The sequence below is a fragment of the Delphinapterus leucas genome, chromosome 10, assembly GCF_059928025.1.
Source record: "Delphinapterus leucas isolate spDelLeu-1000000601 "Yukka" chromosome 10, BTC_Dleu_Yukka2, whole genome shotgun sequence".
Classification (NCBI taxonomy): domain Eukaryota; kingdom Metazoa; phylum Chordata; class Mammalia; order Artiodactyla; family Monodontidae; genus Delphinapterus; species Delphinapterus leucas.
The window spans coordinates 34,930,520-34,946,829 of record NC_143138.1 but is presented as its reverse complement, the minus strand read 5'-3'; the positions used below and the strand labels follow the sequence as shown (position 1 = coordinate 34,946,829).

Sequence of the window (16,310 nt, the reverse complement as noted above, 5' to 3'; positions counted from 1 at the left end):
CTGGTGAATGTCTATTGTTTAACTGATGGTTCCTGCCCAGCTGGCCTGGCTCTCTGCTTGGACGTGCTGTGTCTGGATAAAAGCAAAGATGGAGGACTTGCCCTGGGGTCTGGAGTGCCAAAGCCCTTGTATCCAGAACCCCAGGCATAAACCCTGCCCCAAGGTCAATAAGCCACGGAGCCTCATGGCAGAGAGGTAGCTTGGAGAGAGAACAGGCCACCTCTGCACGAAGTGGGATGGACAACAGTGCCTGTGTCCCAGCTTGCACAGGTCCAACACCCTATTCCCAGACCAGCGATCTGCTGGAGCAGAACCTGTGATTCCTTGCATTTATTCCTGGGGTTTAGCACATGGCTTGACACTCAGCAAATGCTAAGTGCTGGAATAAATGAATGAATGAATGTAGTGACTTGCCCAAGGACACATAGCTGGTGATGGCACAGCCAGGATACCCAAGACTAACGCTGTGCTCCTTATACCCCCCCACCACTGTCTGCCAAGGGGTTAAGTACACAGGCGTCTGGCTCCAGACCCCTGGAGTCTGAGTCCTGGTTTATTTCCTAGCTGCGAGGTGGCTGTGGAGGCATGCCTCTCAGATCCCTCTTCAAGGAGGAATTTCCTGTTCAGTGATAGGAGGGCAGTTAGCTGAGAGCCTCCGGTTATAGCACCTTCAGGGGCCACCTCAGTTCTGGAGCTCAGGCCAGTTCCTCCCAGTCAGGGCCAGCCAGTGACCCAGCATGGCAGGTGCTGGGGCTTGGCCATTTCTGCCCGGAGCCGGACTCGTCTAATGGGCAGTCTGCTGGGGAGCTCCCCATTGGGCGGCCTGAGATGCTGCCGTTGTGCGTGACCTGGTGAATGGTGGTCTGAGGCGTTCCTGCCCCTTTCCCTCCCCCAGCTTGCAGGTCTGCATTACGGTCTGAAGGTTCTCTCTGCCCAAGGACCATAGTTTGCTATGTAATAAATATGATGACACTGCCCAGGGATAACTGATTCCATCACCTGGGCCACAGTGATTGCTGGGGGAGGGAAGTAGAGGGAATACATAACCCAGTTTGGGCCAATGAGTTATGAGATGTATGGGGTGGGGGACTTCTCCAAAGCTCCTTCTTCTTTTATCAGAACCTCTCAGAAAGAAGCTGTTTATCTCCAGATGGTTCTGTAGCCACCAATGTGGTGGGATTGGGGGGAGGGTGGTCAGAAGAGAAAACTGACCCAGGAGTAGAGTGGAGCCCAGGGAATCACAACAAAATGGGGCCAGAGTCCTGCTAACAAGGAGAACCTCTGGATCAAACCATGCCTGAAGCCAGAGACTTTTCAATTATCTGAACTTTTCAATAATTCATTCAATTATATCAACTGAGACCAAGCTAAATGTTCTGTCATTTACAATGAAAATAATCCTGATTCAATTAGGGAACAAGAAAAGAAAAGAGGGATCACCCACCCACCACCCCAGGCCAGGTCACAAAGAAATGAATCTCTGATGGTAAAATTTCAAGCACATGAATGGCAAGGAAATCTCAGGAAGAGGTTTGGGGACAGAGGATTCAGCAGATGTTCCCCAACCCAGATTTCATAGGCAGTGGATGCTCCAGGATCCACCTGTGGCCTGAGAGCTGGATAGACAGAGGCCAGGGTTACAGTGGTGGTATTCCCACCAAGTGGGAAACAAACCAACTCCCTGGGGCAAGAAGAGAGGAGAGCCAGTCCATCTGCCCACACAAACACACACACCCAAAATGAGAGGAGCGGGCTTCCCTGGTGGCGCAGTGGTTGAGAGTCCGCCTGCCGATGCAGGGGACACGGGTTCGTGCCCCGGTCCGGGAAGATCCCACACGCCGCAGAGCGGCTGGGCCCGTGAGCCATGGCCGCTGAGCCTGTGCGTCCGGAGCCTGTGCTCCGCAACGGGAGAGGCCACAGCAGTGAGAGGCCTGCGTACTGCAAAAAAAAAAAAAATCACCTTTCAAGCCACGGCTGGGTGAGGGGGTCCTTCCTCAGGCTGGGAAAGGGGATCACAGGCCACACCCGGTGGCTTTTGAGGGACACACCAGCCCAGTGCTGCCAGCTGGCCTGACCCTGAACGTGGTTCAAATTCTGGCGTGGGCTCTGCGCCGTGAAATGATGGTCGAGGTGAGGATGTGGCTGCGGTCCTAGCTTTGCCCTGATGCATCAGGTGAGCCTGGACTAGTTACCTTACCTGGGACTCAATCCTTCTTCTGTTAATGAGGGGTAGTTCTGGAATCAGTGTTTCTCAAAACAGGGGTCTGTTGGCACTTGGGGTGGTCAGTTCTTCCTGTGTAGGACTAGTCCACACATTGCCCCAGGGGGCACATTCACTAGGAATCCCCACTGTCCCCCAACCCTGCAAGATGGCCCCAGCCACTGTGACAACCCAAAACCACACACTCATATCTCAACACATCCCCTAGGGAGACAGTGCCAGCCCTGGCTGTGGACCACTCTCTGGTAGCTTTCCTGAACAGCTGGGTGGCCTCCCTGTACCTCAGTGTCTGCATTTCAGAAATGGGGATGATAACGTGCCTGCCTCATTGGGCTATGAAGCTTAAATGAGATACTGCTTATAAAAATGAAGAATGGTGCCTGGCACACAAACGATAAGCATTACCCACAGTAATCAATAATTAATCAAGCATTACCCTCCCAAGTATCTATTATCCAATTTCAATCCTACCTAGTACGTGCCATTATTCCCATTTTACATCTGGGGAAACGGAGGACCTGAGAGGTGAAATCACTCGACAGATTTCAACAATGGCTCAGTGTGACTTCCCAGCCTGGCCTCTTAACGGCCCATTTGCGGGGGACATGACAAGGCCAGGCACTTACTGGCCTCTGTTATAGGATGTCTGTACTGGGGGGCTGGAGAAAGTCGGGACGACTGGAGGTGAGGGCCTTCCTGAATCTGCCCAGCTACATGTTTCTCTGGCACCCTGTCTGTAAATCCAAAATTCAGGTCAAGGAGGTTTTCTCCTTGCTTGCTTAAGATGGCTCTAAGGAACAGGACACGAGGGGCTGAGCTCAGGGGACCAGGTCTGCAATAGCAAGGAGGCTGGGGGCAGGGAGTCCAGAGCGTGGCTGGAGAGGCGGGCGGCCGGGGGCGGCTGCAGGAAGGGCATCGCGCTGGCAGGACACTTCCTCTGTGATATCCTGGGGCAGCAGAGGAAGGCGGGCAGGGGACAGAGCCCAGAGCCCATACCACGGAGAAGCCACAGAAAACTCCGGGAGACCCCATGGGATGGCAGTCAGGCCCTCGCTATGCCCAGACACCCTGACCATTCTTTTCCTCCCACCTCAGGGCCTTTGCCCTGTGGTTGGTTCTGCCTGGAATGCTTTTCACCCAGACTTTCCCACGCCTGTCTCCTCCTTATTGCTGGATCTCGCAGCTCAGAAAGGCCTTCCCAAAACACCCCGGGTGAACCAGTCACACAACCCTGCTTCTTAGCGCTTAGCAATGGCAAGAATTGTTTGCTGTTTATCAGTATAATGTTCTGAGAGCCTAGAACAGTGTCTGGCACTAAATAGGTCCTCGGTCAATATCAAATGAATGAATGAAGGACGGAGACACACTTTCCGATGGCAGGGAAACTTCGGTCTGAGGGGAGACGCGGCCCCGCCCTCGGGGAGCCCCGGTCTGAGGGGAGACGCAGTTGTTTTCCTTGCGGCAATAGTTATCAGCAGGTACTAACCAAATACAAAATCCTTGCAGGCAGCGTGGCTGAGGAGCCTCACGCTTACAGGACTGTCAGGGAAGACTTCCCGTAGGAAGCTGCCTCTGAAAACTGGAGGCCCCACATCTTAGACCCGTCAAAGGGCTCTCTCCCTAGTGGACCAACACTGTACCTTTAAATCAGGTCCAGACACACCTACGTGACCACTCCTTTGTGCAGTACAAATACTTGTCTGGCTCTTGATTGGAGAAAAATGTGGTCACAGGCCACCCTCTGCTTGGAACTTCTCCCCTCTTCTCTGATCTCACGTCCTATCTGTATCCCCATTTACAGACTCCAGGGCCGTGGAATGGGATGCAGACTCACACTGCAGTCTGCCAGTGGCACCTACCTGGAGTTGTGCAGTGCACAACCTGTACAGCTGTGCTTAGCAGCACTGATAAACTCCCAGAGTCTCAGGACTGAAAGGGACATCAGAAAGCCTAAAGCACAGTCACTCAACCTTAAAATGAAGAGCCTGAGGCTGCTGGTGGAGACAAGGCTTTTCCAAGGCCATGCAGTGATGCCTCAGTGAAATGGCTGGGCTGTGGACCCACAGCTCTTGGCTCTCAGAATGGCACCATGAGGTGTCCTCTGCCGTCCTCCCTCCCCTCCTCTAGGGCTCTCAAAACGCCCCCTTCCCTCCCCTTCAGCACACCCTGTGCGCCCACCCTGGTTCTGTGCTCTCATTCAGAGTCAGTACATGCCATGCTTTGGGGTCTTCCTAGGTAAATCACATCACCAAGCTGTGGCACCCACCACTGGTCCGCTCAGAGTGGGGGGCCCCCGCCAGAGTGGGTCCGCATCTGTACAAGGGTTAGTAATGGGGTGAAGGGAATGACGAGGAGGTGGGGGAGGACCCCCATGTTTCCTGGCAGAGTAAAAACACAGAGTCAGACACACTTGGGTAGGAGTTGCTCTGCCCCCACTCTACCCCGCCAGGGGTGTGACCTTGGATGGTCCGGTCCACTCAGCCCTTCTGGGCTCCAGATGTCTCAACTATAAAGGGCAGTAAAAATAACCCTCATTTCTCCCCCCACCCCTCACCGCAGCCTAGTAAGGATTACATAAGGTAATTGATGTGAGGGACCGAGCTTGGCTCAAGCCACGGCTGCACCTGCCCCTCGGAAACAAGCCCTCCTCCTGGAAGCCTTTCTCAGCCTCTGTTCTGCATGTGTGTTATGGCTCTTCCCCGTGGAAGCCGTTTAAAGGCAGGAACTGCTACTGGGAAGAGAGAAAATCTTTGGCACAGCCCAGCCATTACCAGAGATGTTTAACCAGCCCGCATTCAAGGCAGAAGGACGTGCATGAAAGCGTTTTATCTTCCTCCCACAAAGGGAGAGCAGAGCCCTGTGCCAAGCTGAAATGAAGGCTTGATTTTTTAAAATAGACATTTAGGATTCACTGATGCTTTGCTAACCCCCAGTCAAATCACGACATCAAGGAAAGAAAAACTCCATTTTCTGCTAAGATGTTGAAATGGCCCTTTCCAATTAAGCGGTGGGCTCTGGGAGGGGGAGCCCAGGCAGGCGGCCCAGAGCCGTGTCTGCTCATCTGTGTGTTTCTGGGTCTGTGAGCACCTCGGAGCTGAGCCCACGTGTCCTGGGTGAGGGGGCTGGCCTCCAAGCCATCCTGCCCTCTGGGTCTCCCACCAGGCTGGGTCCCTGGTTGTCCCTGGGAGGGATGTGAGACCTGTTCGTTAGCAGTCACTTACATGTTTTGCATATATCAGTAGGTCTGATCATCTACTCTGAATTAGCAAAGACCAGGACTTTCACAAGATTGCCCACGAAACACGACTACGTGCTAATAACACCATCCATCTGAAACCCACCATTCCCCAGCTCCCCATGGCTGTCTGTCAAGAGAGCACAGACTCATCTATTAAGACTCAGCCCAGGGGCGGTAATTAAAGCAACAACGACAAACACTTGTATGTCCCTTTTGCTGTCAGTCACCGCTCTAGCTGCTTTCCGCATATTAACTCATTTCATCTTCGGGTAACTGTGATGCTTCAAGAATGGCCACAAATCCTTTCCACTCTTCCCACTGGAGAGTTTGAGTCTAAGTCTTCTCACTTTGAACCTGGGCAGGCCCTGGGTCCACTTGATGAGTACAATGTGGTGGAAGTGATACTGTGCCAGTTTCTAGACCAGACCTGAAGACACTAGCAGCTTCCACCTCCATCTCTTGGCGCACTCTCTTTGGCAGCCCTGGGCCTCCATGGAAGGAGTCTGACTAGTCCAAGACTGCCATGCTGGAGGGACCACATCCACGTGCTTTAGTGGACAGTCCCAGCTGGACCCAGCCTTTCAGCCATCCTGGCCGAGGTGCCAGACACGTGAGTGAAGCCATCTGGGACCTTTCAGCTGAAGTACCATTGAGTGACCTCAGCTGATGCCACGTGGGGCAAAAGCACCAAGCAGCCAAGCCCTGCCTAACAAAATCATGAGGTATAATAAAATGGCACGAGTACTTTGTTAGGCAGCGGTAGATAACCAGGACAACCTTCTGAGGCAGGTCCAACGGAATACCGTTTGACAGCTGAGAAAACTGAGACACAGAGACGTTAAGTAATCTGCCCATGGTCACACAGCTAATAAGTGATGAAGCCAGGATTCCAAACCCAGACAGCCTGGTCCCAAAGTCCATGCTCCCTCTTCTCTGAACCCTAAATTGACTACTATTCCACTGTCCTAACATCTCTTGAACTTACCCATTGGTAAATCTTCTCCCTTACTGGATGCAAAGGCTACTGAAAGGCAGATCCCAATTCTTAGTCAATGCATAGCCCTGTCCTGGGACAGAGGAAGAGTGCTCAGTGTTTGCTGAGAGTGGAGGGGGGTGGGGGGTGGATAGATCGATGGACTGATGGATGAACAAATGAATGGGCTTGGATAGGAGACAGCCTGGAGAACGTGGAGGGCCTAGAACTGTTTGGGGTGCGGGCTTATTAGAGGTGCCATGTGAGGATTAGCATGAGGGAAGCAGAGGAACACCACACACCAGGCAGAGGGGTGCAAAGACTCCCTTGACTGACTGTGTGGTTCCCCACCCTCTCCTCTCCAGTGCCTCACGAAGAGTCACTCTTTGAGGCTAAAGATTAATTCTGAAAAAACACTTCTATTTTAGTGTTATATGTTGCCTCCATTCTTTTTTCTCCCCCAGCACAATTTTAACAAGGACCCAAAGCTTCCAGTAATAGATATGTCACGTACCTGAAATGTCTAGTCACCAGCTGAACACTAATTTTCCCTGTGAATGTCCTGGTAGCCCAGGCAAAAGGGAAAATACATGGTAGTTAAGAGCTCTCATTTGGGGGAGATTCGCTGACCTCTTAGATCCAGAACCAATAACTACCTTGCAGAAGGCTCACCTCTGACCCTCAGGCAGGGAGTCCCTCCACACTCAGCCTCTGGACGCATGCACCCCATGTGTTCACCACCAGTCCACCCTGAATGCAGTGGTGCTTATTCCTAACTCCTCCTCTGCTGTGCTCAAAAGGGCGCGGGCTTGAGTTCATTCGTCTCTCAACCATGAATCCTCAGTTCTGCAGATACCGTGCTCATTGCCAGAACAGTCAGTGACCGCAAGGTCTTCCAAACCTCTGGAAACTTCTGGAGAAACAAGAGTCCCTGGGCTCCTCCCACCAGCACTCTTCTCTTTAAGATTCCAGGCAAACAAGGATTCCTATTACCTTGTCCAAGAGTATTTTTCCGGGAAGAATGGTTATGTTGAACCTCAATGGAAATTTCCACTGGGGCTTCTCTGTTTTCTTGAACTCATTTCACAGAGCAGCGTTAAATTTACAGGATGCAATCCCTTAGATGTGGACGCTTAGGTTATATAGTTCACAGGAGCAGATAAAAAGAGGCCAACAGACTCATCTGGAGAGATGAAATTTCTCCTGCAAAGAGGGTAGTCTCTGCTCAGAGCTCAGAAAGAGAAGTCTGTCCTTCCAGGAGGGACTGATTGCATAGATGGCTCTTACAAAGGATGCTGGATAACGTAACAGTTGACCCAGAGATGTTCATTGTCTCATTAACCTCCTGAGAGTGACCAGGACAGCAGATTCTGAGCTACTCAGAGAGCACGTCGAGAACAACCAGGCACACCCCTCCTGCCCTGCCCTTACCAGCCTCTACCACTTGGCTTTGATCACAGCAGGTAATGAACAGACTTGAGGAAAATGCTTAATCCCAAGCCAGATGCCACATTCACTCTACCAGGTCTCCTCCCTGCCACCTCCCACCCCAGCGTGCACACGCACACACGTGTGCACACACACACACACGTGGGCACGCACAATTTCCCCAGTCTCTATGTTATGGAACTAATCGACTTTACTACCGCCTTGAGGAACATGTGAATCACTGAGCAAAGACAGAGAGAAGGCTGAAGATAAGTTATTTTTGGAAGGTTGTCATTTTGAAGCCCCAAAGGCAGGCTTCTCCAGGGTGGGCGAGGCCGTAGAAGTGACAGGCAGCTGGGGCCATTCCCTCTTCCCTGAACAGCCCTTTCTCCCCCACACTCTGGACCTTTGCACTGTCGGTTGCCTCCACCTGGGATGCCCTCTTCTGATCGCCATCTTTTCCTGGCAAAATGCCATCTGTCTCTCTGGAGGCCCAGATATTCCTGATCTCCCCACCCCAGCATAAGCTCCCCGAGCTTAGGGCCCTTACCTCTCATGTCCTAGAGTTGCTTCATGGCAAACAGTGTAGACTCTGGAGCCAGTGGCCTGGGCTCAACTTAAGACTGCTACTTACTAGTTTTGTAATAGGGAAGAACAAATCTGACTCCATATTGGATCTGTTTCTTTTACTTTCACCTTTGCATTCCATTGCTTTTGCTACAAGATAAGAATGTTGCCTGTAGCTTGAAACAGACAGGATAGCCCATTCTCAAGGCTCTGACCTTTAAAGGTATAACACTGTTCCATTCATATAGAGATACAAAGTTGCAGAACAGACAATAACATTTGTTTTGTTAGAGGTTTATAGGAACATCGTGACTGGACCTACAGGGACAGCTGCAAGGACAAAGGATTCTGACACCAAGAGGTCTGCAGGGATCAATCACACCCCCTCCTCTTTTACTATAAGAGAAGCCTGAATTCTAACGAGGGTAAGATGGTTCTCTGCGAAGCTAGTCCACCGTCTTCTCCATTTGCTGGCTTTCTGAATAAAATCACTATTCCTTGTCCCAACAACTCGTTTCTCAGTTTATTGCCCTGTCATGCGGCGAGCAGTACAAGTTTGGACTTGGTAACAGCTGTGCAACTTTGCACAAGTTACTGAATCTCTCCGTGCTTTAGATGCCCCTTCCATGAGGTGAGGAAGATAACCATGTCTACCTGATTAGGGTTGTTGAGAGAATTTTAAAAGCAATGACTGTAAATTGCTGTCTTATCATTATCCCTGGGGACTGCGTGCTCAAGGTTGGGCACTCAAAGGAGCTTGGAATGCCTCCTGAACTGCGGTGTGGGAATAAGGAATTGGCTGCAGTCCGCTAGGGAAGTGGGGATTGAGAGACAATAATGCAGTCGGGGCAGCTCCAGGAGTACTATGGGGGCCCAGGGACGTGGTGGGGCTGGAGGTCCTGCCCAGCACACCCTGACTGCCTCTACCACACCCTGAGATTCTCCTCAGCACCAGCCCCCACATCCTCCTCCAGACTCGGGGACCATCTGAGAGCAGACTCGAAAGGGAGCTCCTGCCTCAGATCTGCCCTGCAGGGAGCTGCAGCCTTGGTAGGTTGGAAAATGTTCACAATCCGCTCTTGGGAGGAGGAGAGGCACAACTGTGATTCACAGTGTCTGCCAACTGCCAAGGTGTAAATACTCCCAGCATGGCGGGTTTCAAGCTCCTGACACGACCTCACTGAATGCGGAGTTGAGAATGGATGGGCAGTTCCCTCTATTACATGGCAATGTCACTGTATGCCTACAATAGATGTAAATAACCTGAAGCGCATGGATCCGAGTAAAATACACAGAATTAGAATGTAGCTAAATAGTTACAAAGTAATAGGTTGCAAACATATATTACATTTCTTTTTGATATAATAATTTAATATAATTTTAAATCATGGTTGTGTTGAAAAAGTAGCTATCAGGATGCCTGAAACGGTTGGATGTTTGGCCTGAGGTGACCCAGCACTGGAGCCTACCCAGCTCTCTGGTGGGGCTAATGGCAGACCCTGGGAGGGCTCAAGCCAAGTACTTCCCAGAACTTCTGCCGCCAGTGTCCTTGTCCCCACGGTGAGCCACAGCCACCCCCCGCCTCTGCAGGAGACCCTTCAACACTATCAGGTAGAGCAAATGAATCTAGAAAATTATATGGAGTCCAGTTCCACCCTTAAGTTGGTCTTACAGAAAATGGGAAAGTAATACTGAAGAATCCCTCTTCGACATATCTGGGTGCAGTGGGACCTTCACTGTGCAGAACAGAGAACTTGAGTGCACTCAAGAGATCAAAGAGAGAGTCGGCACATCAAAAGTTTTGGTTTTGCTCAGTGGTGGAGTGGACGCAACAGTTTGTACAGCTTTGTTGAATCGTGCTTTAAACCAAGGTCAAGTCATTGCTGTGCACATTGATAATGGCTTTATGAGAAAACGAGAATGTCAGTCTGTTGAAGAGGCCCTCAAAAAGCTTGGAATTCAAGTCAAAGTGATAAATGCCGTTCATTCTTTCTACAATGGAACAACAGCTCTACCAATATCAGATGAAGACAGATCTCCACGAAAGACAATTAGCAAAACCTTAAAATGACTACGAGTCCTGAGGAGAAAAGAAAAATCATTGGGATTACTTTTGTCAAGATTGCCAATGAAGTAGTTGGAGAAATGAACCTGAAACCAGAGGAGGTTTTCCTTGCCCAAGGTACTTTATGGCCTGATCTAATTGAAAGTGCATCCCTTGTTGCAAGTGGCAAAGCTGAACTCATCAAAACCCATTATATACACTATCAAACCTAAGGTAGATAGCTAGTGGGAAGCAGCCGCATAGCACAGGGAGATCAGCTCGGTGCTTTGTGACCACCTAGAGGGGTGGGATAGGGAGGGTGGGAGGGAGACGCAAGAGGGAGGAGATATGGGGATATATGTATATGTATAACTGATTCACTTTGTTATAAAGCAGAAACTAACACCATTGTAAAGCAATTATACCCCAATAAAGATGTTTAAAACATTAAAAAATAAAATAAAATGTTTTAAGTCACAAAAAAAAATAAAATAAAAATAAACACTATAACGACACAGAGCTTATCAGAAAGTTGAGAGAGGAGGGAAAAGTCATAGCACCTTTGAAAGATTTTCATCAAGACGAAGTAAGGATCTTAGGCAGAGAATTTGGACTTCCGGAAGAGTTCGTTTCCAGGCATCCATTCCCAGGTCCGAGCCTGGCAATCAGAGTAATATGTGCTGAGGAACCTTACATTTGTAAGGATTTTCCTGAAACCAACAATATTTTGAAAATAGTAGCTGATTTTTTTGCAAGCGTTATAAAGCCACATACACTATTACAGAGAGTCAAAGCCTGCACAACTGAAGAGGCTCAGGAGAAGCTGGTGCAAATTACAAGTCTGCATTCACTGAATGCCTTCCTGCTACCAGTTAAAACTGTGGGTGTGCAGGGTGACTGTCGTTCTTACAGTTATGTGTGTGGAATCTCCAGTAAGGATGAGCCTGACTGGGAATCTCCAATTTTCCTGGCTAGACTTATACCTCGCCTGTGTCACAACATTAACAGAGTTGTCTATATATTTGGCCCACCAGTTGAAGAACCTCCTACAGAAGTTACCCCCACTTTCTTGACAACAGGGGTGCTCGCTACTTTACGCCAAGCTGATTTTGAGGCCCATAACGTTCTCAGGGAGTCTGGGTATGCTGGGAAAGTCAGCCAGATGCCGGTGGTTTTGACACCTTTACATTTTGATCGGGACCCACTTCAGAAGCATCCTTCGTGCCAGAGAGCCATGGTTATTCGAACCTTTATTACTAGTGATTTCATGACTGGTATACCTGCGACCCTTGGCATTGAGATCCCTGTAGAGGTGGTGTTAAAGACGGTCACCGAGATTAAGAAGATTCCTGGTATTTCTCAAATTATGTACGACTTAACATCAAAGCTCCCAGCAACTACTGAGTGAGAGTAATAAACTTCTTGTTCTGCTTAAAAAAAAAAAAAAAAAAGATGCCTGAAACTTCAGCAATTGGTTCTCCCCTCATTAGTAACCCTGATACTCTTTGTAGCACATACCTACCTCAGGACCTTTGCACCTACAGTCTCCCCCACATGGTATGCTCTTTCCCCAGATAACCCTGTGATTCCTTCCCCACTTCCTTTAGCTCCAGCTCAAGCACCACTCTGTCACTTATTAAAAGACCTTCTCTGGCCATTCTATATAAATAGCAGCACCCTTTCCCTCAGTCCTTCCTAACCCCCAGCTCTGCTGTATTTTCCTCCAGAGCCCTTGACACCATGGACACTCTATTTGTTCATTCATCATCCATCCTCCCCCACTGAAATCCCCACAAGGACAGGGATTTCTGTCCACTGTGTTAACTGACCCCCAGTTAAATTACATCTGACAGCAGGTACTAAATATAGATCCATAGAATAAGTATCTACAGCTGTCCAGAGTCTACAAGGTGCAGCCACAATTATCTCATCTGCTCTTAGCAGCAGGGTAGTTATGACAACTCCCATTTTACAGAGAACTCCTTCCCCTACCACAGAAGGTATGAGGTTTGGGGATAAATTGACTTCCCCAAGATCACAGCTAACCAGACAACCTGCCAGACCAGTATTCCATTCTTGTGACCACAAACCCGGGTTCTGCCCTCAATACTGCAATGCCTCTCAGAAAAGCAGGAGACCTCCCCTGGGTGATGCACCCCTGAAGACCCAGGATTCGCAGTCACACTATGTATTACCTCTCTTGAGGCCCCAGTGAAGTTCCTGGGACACATTAACTGCTCAATAAACAGGTTTCTAAGTTGAAGTCAGACAAGTTCTTTTCCCAATGTCCTCCCTCACCCTCGCCCTGCACACTCCCAAAGTCCCATCCCTCCACCTACAAGGTCTCCTCCGCTGTTGGGAAGCTCTAATGAAGCTCTAGGGTGAAGCTTTGTCTGCTAAGGTTTAAGGCATTTTTTCAGGTCAGATGTAATTGCAAGCATCCTCATCCCCTAGCACGCTACCTGGCACGCGGACATGCTCTATAAATAAATGTGATTGAATAAAGCGTGTGTGTGTGTGTGTGTGTGTGTGTGTGTGTGTGTGTGTCTGGAAGTGAGAGGATGCAAAGACTGCTACACTGACGGTGGGGTTTCAGGTACCCTATGAGGCAGGGAAAGGAGAGAGGGTCCTCTGGAACCACAGTTCTGGGAGCACAAGGCCGAGAGGCCAGGAACCTCCCTTCCCTGTCAGTCCTGAGACAATGAGTCTGCCCCAGAATTTAAAAATGGGTTGAAAGGGGAGCAAAGGGGGCGGCTCCTTTTTCTGATGACTGGTGAGCCCAGCGCCTGCTCAGGTCTCCTTGTTATTCTTAGCGGGGATGCTCTTCCCCGGCAGGGAGGAAGGAGGGGCGGGGGAGCTGGGCTCCGCAGGTTGGCTTCCAGAAAATGAGATGTCAGCTGGCAGGAATGAATTAATAAAAGGAAGTGACCCCTGCTGACCCAGACTCATTCTTGGTAAATTTTGGATTCTGGAAGTTTCTCCATGGCCTCCACTTCTTCCCAGGGGAGCCATGGAGGCCGGGTGTGGAGGAGTGGAAGAGTGTGAAGGTTGAGGTGCGTTTTTTAATTATCTGCTCCCCAGCTCTTCTGAAAATTACCTGCTTGTAAAGGGGAAATACTGTTTCCTGGACACCTTTTTTTCTGGAGAGGACCAGAGGCAAGCTGGGGAGAATCCAGGCCTTCAGGGAACCTTGGGCAACAGGAGCAGGTTGTGTCCTCAGTGATTACAAGGCTTCCCAACCTTGTCCAGTGCTACCAATCACCTGCTGTAATCGTTAAGCAATTCAAATTCTAGGCTATGGCTGTCACGTTAGCAGACATCAGACTCACCTGGAGAGCCTGTTCAAACAAATGGGGGGTCTGGGCTATGGCCGTCACATTAGCAGGCATCAGACTCACCTGGAGAGCTTGTTCAAACAAATGGGGGGCCTGGGCCCTGGCCCTCGAGAGTCTGATTCAGCAGCCCTAGTGTGGGACCTGACTGTGCAAGCGTAACAAATCCCCAGGTGTGCCGGGTGCCTGTGCTCCTGGGACCACACTTTGAGAATCACTGCCCTAGGCCAGCTCGCTGGACCACAATCTCCAGGGGAGGGATCGGTGTTTTTCACAACTTCCTAGGTGATTCTCAGCACCAAGACAGTTCAGGAAGCTGCTAAAATGTGAGGGCCACCTGCAGCCGAAGCCCCTGGGACCCTTGGTATGAGGCAGATTCCCAGGCTCTGCCTCAGCTCTGAGGACTCAGAACCTCTGGGCGGTGGGGCCCAGGAATCAGAATTTAACCACTACAGTTTGAGAGTCCTGACCCTATATACAGAGGAGTAATCACTTAGTTATCAAAGTGAACGCCAAACCAGGCTGTTTTCCAATACAAGAACAATCCAAGGTTCGGGCAAGCTCGAGTTGCCCTGGGAGTCTCAACCTCCACCCCCAGCCCTCCAACCCCGGAGGAGTTTGGCCAGAGTCCTCTGGACCCTGGAGCTCTCTCCCTCTTTAGGCGCAAGAGCCACGAGGCACAATTCCCCAAGCACGCCGCCCTCCCTCGCGTTGCCGTGCCTCTGTGGCTTTGCACAACCTAAGGTGTCAACCAGGATGCCCTCTCCACCTCCTGGCATCTTTCACATCTCAGCCCTCACTCACCCCTCCGTGAAGCTCAGTGACCTCCAGCCCGCAGGCACGCTTTCCCTGGACTTGCACTGACCTTGCACGATTGTCCACTACTGCTCTTGCTGCAGAGACGGGGCCAACGTATTGAAGGATCACAGCCGTCGCCACCTTCCAGGGTGTTGGTCCTGCTTGGTGATGCCTCCGTTGTACTGGCCGCGGGTAACAGGCAGGGAGGAACATTGGGACGGTGCTACTGAAACCGTGGTTAAATCCACTTCACTTGCTTTCACTAATCCAAGTCGTTTTAAGACTCGCCCGTCCTCCAAGCGGCATGTAGCCTAAACGGTAAGATGTTTGCCCCAATCGTTTCCCAGGAACTTGGGGTCAGTTGCCTAGTTCAAGCTGAGCAGCTTAAGACCGGAAGGGATCCCCGACCCTTTAACTGGGCATGCGCGAGCGTCCTTGGTGAACTTTCGCACGTGTGGAGGCATAGAGTTTAGTTACTCCTGCACGGAACAAAGATTATCACACCTTTTTCCAATCACCTTTCCCCCACGCTCCCCACGCCTGAGACTGCCCTGCTTCTTTATTCTTTATCTCATAAATACCCCCGAGGCCCTTGCCTTCAGGTGGGCATATTTGAGATTTCTCCTCCTGTCTCCTTGATTGGCTGCCTTGCAGATAAACCCTCTCTCTGCTGCAAACCCTCTGTGTCTCAATGTTTTGGCTTCCTGTGCATTGGGCAAAACAAACCTAGTTCGGTAACACTACCAATGGAAGCGTTGTGGAAGCATGACACAGGTGGGCTGGAGTTCTGAAAAAAGCAGACCCATCTAGAGAGCATTTTCTAGAAGGAAGTGGAGGTTAAAGAAGATTTTTAAGGAGTTTGGGTCTCTGCTGTGAGATGTAATTCCCACCTCACTCCTACCCCTTCCAGAGAACCTTCAGCAAAACTGCTCATTATTTGCAAAACCTTTCGGATGCAGGTTTTTCTGTATCATCACTGTGATGCTGTGCTGATGTGTTCCTTAGATGGAGTCAAGAAGGCCCATTTTCAATGGGTCCTGACAATCTGTACTGTCCTGTATTGGTTATTGCTGCTTGACAAGTTACGTTAAGACTTAATGGTTTAAAACAGCAATAAATATCTATGGTTTCTGGGTCAGAAATCTGGATGCAGCTTAGCTGGGTGGTGCTGGCTCGAGATTTCTCATCAGGTCGTAGTTAAGGTGTTGGTCAGGGATACTTTCATCTGAAGGCCTGGCTGGGGTTGGAGGAGCCCGGGAGGAGAAGCAGCGGCTTCCCACGGATCCCTCACACGGCTGCAAAGCTGATGCTGGCTTGGCAGGAGGCGCTGTGTGCCTCAGGGTGGCCTCTCCCTGGTTGCACGAGTGCCTTGAAGCTGGCTGCCTTTCCCCAGAGTGAGCAATTCAAGAGAAAGAGAGGCAGACAGAACAATGTCTTTTATGACCTAGCTTTGGGAGTCACACATCGTCACTTCCACTACATTCTATTGACTAGGAAAAACATCACTAAGGACATCCCACATTCAACGGAATTAGGCTCCTTCTTTTGAAGGGAGGAGTACCAAAGATTCCGTGGGCAGATTTAAAAATACCCCAGTTGTCATGTATGGGGGACTGGGTACCTACTTCTGGTACATAGGAGATGCTTACTAAATGTCTGGTGAACTGGACAGACAGCCCATCTTTCCCTAATGCCACTCTGAAGCTGAG

The 16,310-nt window shown here is 50.3% G+C and overlaps 2 pseudogenes; both read left to right on the top strand.

Annotated features, from left to right (window-relative positions):
- The first annotated feature begins 9,699 nt into the window (after positions 1-9,699).
- Positions 9,700-11,038, top strand: LOC149748198 (GMP synthase [glutamine-hydrolyzing] pseudogene; annotated as a pseudogene).
- Positions 10,980-12,330, top strand: LOC111178946 (GMP synthase [glutamine-hydrolyzing] pseudogene; annotated as a pseudogene).
- Positions 12,331-16,310: the final 3,980 nt, after the last annotated feature.